General features: G+C 33.4%; 1 pseudogene; it reads left to right on the top strand.

Annotated features, from left to right (window-relative positions):
• Window positions 1–308: 308 nt before the first annotated feature.
• Window positions 309–1,235, top strand: LOC143584549 (mavicyanin pseudogene; annotated as a pseudogene).
• The last annotated feature ends 3,437 nt before the right edge of the window (window positions 1,236–4,672 follow it).

Genomic DNA, 4,672 nt, shown 5'->3' with positions numbered 1-4,672 from the left:
AAACATTGATCTAAACTCCCTATGCATGCATGGAATTCAATTCTAGGAGTACAATCATTCTTACATCATGCAATATCCAAATGTGAAATTATACATTAGTAAGAAATGATACTAAATGATAAACTAAAAGATAATATTTATGTATACTAATTAGAGAGTATTTATATTTGAGCACTTTTCATTTTTCAACCAACATATGAACATGCCTTTTGGGTTGGATTTTTTATATATAAACTATTCTTCTTTATGTATCACAAATAAACTTTACATACTAAAATCTCTTAATACCTAATACCACAATAAATCCATGGAACATTCCATGCTAGCTAATATGTTGACTTTACAACTCATAATAAGTCAACATTATAGTTCTAACGTCCATAACTCCAATCATTCCACCTTTTCACCACCCTTATAAATACTCACTCAAACCACCACCTTCACTACCCTAAACCACCACTAATTTCAAAACCCTAGCACAAAAAAAACTCAAAAAATATAAAGCTTTTGATCGAAAGCGGGCGACCTGAGATTCAACACAACGATGGCATTACCAAAGCCAACGGCGTTCCTATTGGTGGTGGTCATGATGGTTGCATCTTCCCAACTACAATCCACTTTGGGGAAAACCACACACATAGTTGGAGACGACTTGGGATGGACTATTCCTCTTACTAACGGCGCCGACACTTACACCACTTGGGCTTCCCAACGAACCTTCAGCATCGGCGATACACTAGTATTTAACTTCACCACCGGATTCCACACCGTGGCTGAGGTTTCTCAAGCAGCCACTTCTGACCCATGTACCGCCACTAGCACCCTCTCGGTTAACCCGGTCAGCCCAGTGACCATCACATTAACCAGCCCTGGGACACACCAATATATATGCACCATCATAGGTCATTGTCAACTTGGTCAGAAGTTAACTATCAATGTTTCTCCTGCTGTAGGAACTCCTGAATCAGCACCTATATTATCTCCGCCGTCTTCCATCGTTACTCCTCCGTTTACCTTTGGGCTATCTCCTGCCGGCAGCCCCATTCCGCTACCGTGGAGTGCGTCTCCGGTGTTAGCCGCGGTGGTGCCGTTCACTTTCTTGGCTGTTGCTTTGGCTTTCTTTTACTAGAGTATGCTCTTTTTTTCTTTTTTTGACGTATGCATGTATTTATAAATTTGTGGCTTTTTTACTATTTTGTTTTGTAATGTTTTGTAAGGTTGTATGTAACTTTGTATGGTCAATAAATAAAGTTCACGTGTTTTTTTTTAAATCTTTTGATCCATGTGTTTTTTTTTTAATTCTTTTTTATGACTTTAGATTTCCTATGTGCTATGTAAAATAAGGCAAAAGTAAATATTTTTATTTATTTTTAAGTTATATCTCATTTGTATTAGTGTATTGAAATATATAACATAGTACTGCATACTACATTATGTTACAATCATATGTATCTTGTATACAACTATAAAAAGTAGGGTAAAATTTTGAAGCCAACCACCTTTTTATGAAATCTTTTATACGTATTGAATCGGTTTTTTTATTTTACGTTTTTATTCGAGCTTCATTACTTTTTTATACGACTATAGTGTATGATTATATTCAGTTACACAAATTATTTAATTAGTTTTGATCATAAACTAAATAGGATGAGGATTAGTATATTTACACATGTACAAACCAAATTGATATATTATTGAACGGTCCTGATCTAAAATAACTTGTCATAACTCAAATCAAAATACACACTTTTAACATGTCTTGTTCTAAACCTTGTCTCAAATGTTACCCCACCTGACACGATCCATCTCCTCCATTCTACGAGGTATAGTTACTACAAACTTATATTTAATTATATCCATTGATAACATCATTGAAAAACTGTGCACATATTCCCCCAAAAATATAACTTTGAATCGAACTAGAAAAATTCGAATATCTAATGGAAACGTATTTAAATTCGTTAGCGGTCGATTTTTATAATTCGTTACCCCTGAAAAATATTAGGTTATCCATATATTTTTAAAGCCTAACCAATTTAAAAGTTCAATGCACTTAAAGGCCAAACAAAGTTTAAAGCCCAAAGCAAATTGTCACACCCCGACCAAAGGCGGAACATGCCGGGGTGCAACGTGATTGGACAAATACACAAGACACTATTTAAAGTGACAATATTTATTCAACTCATTTTATTTCAACAAATCAATAATAAACACATCTCGTCCACACAAACAAATTGAATACAAGTAGCAATTATATTGTTCGTTTTACTAATATCCTAATAGTCTTGGTAACGTTTTCATCAAGTCCCCGAGTCAACAAAAGTCAAACATGTAACATTTCATAAAATAAAGTTTGTCAACACAAATGTTGGTGAGCAATTCATAAGTTTGAGCATATAAGTATATAGTAATAAAAAGCCACAAAACTTGTATACAAAACAATAAATAAAAGCTATAAACTTGGATAAAATAGTTATCGCTAAACAAGTTAGCGACACCTAGCTATAAGAGGATGCCAAATAGTCTAGGATTTTATTGACAATTGCTAAACACATTAGCACCACCTAGCTACAAGGGGTTGCCAAGTAGTATAGGATTTTATAGTTATCGTTAATTGCATTACGTTAACGACACCTTGCCATAAGGGGTTGCCAAATGGTCTAGGATTTATAGTTCCACCATCCAAAAGCGATAAACACATAGACAAATAAGCATAGAACACCAAATCGAGCAATTATTCAAGTAAAGTATACAATCACGTTTGTGGGTTTAAAAATTCAAGTAATTAAAGCATTTAGTTTGATAAGTATGAAATGTCACACCAAAACAAAAGATGGAAAAAGGGGTATGAAAGTACTCACCTCGATTGATGAACCGAGAAATAAATAGATAAATAAATGAAGCCCGAACGGTAAACGAACAGATCTGACTTGAAACGATAAACACCTTAGCTAAAATAAATAATGTCATATTTATTAATGAACTTGAAACCATAATGAAACTATATTGGAAACATTGAATGAGAAGGTTCGGTTGTTAATCGGGTTACCGGTTAGTTTGTTAATGATTAGGGACTCGTACTAAATTGATAATTTAAAATAAAATAATATTATTTTATAGGGGCTTTTAAATAACTAAACCAATATTAAATAGAAACAAGACGGGTTTTAAATTAAAAGTTCGGTTTTCATAAAATGAATTGATAATAAAGTTTATAATAATATTCTTAATGATAAATGATAGTAATGGTAATAATAATTCTAAAAAGATATGTTATATATATAGATATATAAGATGATGATAATAATAATAACAATAAGTATTATTAATAATACTAATATAGTATAATGCTAATAATAATAGTTAAAGAATAAAGATCTTAGTATTAATTTAAAATGTTGTTGATAAAGATAATAATAATAATAATAATAATAATAATAATAATAATAAATAATATAGATAGTACTAATGATACTATACTCGATGTTGGTTCGACTTCTAACCGAGTTCACAAAATAAATATAACAATATTATTGTTAATAATTAATGATAGAAATATGGTTTTAATAAATAATGATAATATGACTTTTATTAATAATAATAACAACTTTAATATTTATAATAATAATGATAATATTAATAATTATAATATTTATAATAATGATGATAATAATAACATTAATAATAATTAAATATAATAATAAGTTATACGTAATAATACTAATAATAATCTTCTTGTATAATATTAGTACTAATAGCAACCGAAATTTGTTAAGTATAAAAAATGGCACCAAAACCGATCTAGGATGAGACTCAAAACCCGTGACCTCTAGTTCAACAACTAACGTAACCAACCAACCGAACCAACATAATAATTTGTTAATTATACTCATAATTAAACTCACAATTGTTAATTTTTTTACCTATTAGCCGTTCACGAGTCGTCGGAGATGAACGCTGCCGGAGACGTGGTGGGTCACCACCACTAGGCTTCCTACCCTGTCGCCGGAGCTAATTCCGGCCGTCGGAGGCTCGCCGGAAAATCAAATCAGAGAAAGAGAGAGACGCGGGGAGAGAAAGAGAGCCGAGAGAGAGTTCGCCGAGAGAGAGAGAGAACGGAGGTAGAGAGAGAGACGGTTGAGGTATGGTTTTCCTGTCGCCGGAAAAGCGACCGGAGAGGGAAAGAGAGCAGCGAGGTTGGGCACGGAGGTGTTTGGGGTCGGAGTTACGAAGGAGAGGGTGGAGGAAGACGACCGGAGGTGGGTCGTGGTGCGGTGGTGGCCGGAGATGGCGTCGTCGGCTTCTCGCAGGACTTGTGGGGTCGCCGGATTTGCGGGGTCGCCGGAAAACGGCTGGAGTGGCTGGCGGCTTGAATAATATGAGTTAGGTTAGGGTTTTTAGGTTTAAATATATGTTACATATTTTCAAAAAAAAGTCCCTCAAGTTTGGTATTTAGTTTATAACTAAATTAAACCTTGTATAGCTTTAAGGAAAACACATTTTAGCCCCAAAAGTTTATTTAACCAAACTTATAAACTAAAATTAACGGTATTTTGACGAACCTCGCACACGCTAGAGTTTCAATGATTTGCTTAAATTGCCAGTTCGGGTTTACAAATTTAACCACAAATACGAAGTATAATTTATTAAATAAAACGCAAAGAATCGACAT

The sequence above is a fragment of the Bidens hawaiensis genome, unplaced genomic scaffold, assembly GCF_021521415.1.
Source record: "Bidens hawaiensis isolate Kalapana, Puna unplaced genomic scaffold, B.hawaiensis_p1.1 tig00033170_1, whole genome shotgun sequence".
In the NCBI taxonomy this organism is placed as follows: Eukaryota; Viridiplantae; Streptophyta; class Magnoliopsida; order Asterales; family Asteraceae; genus Bidens; species Bidens hawaiensis.
Note: the sequence above shows the minus strand (reverse complement) of the source record. Positions and strands in the feature narration are given on the sequence as shown.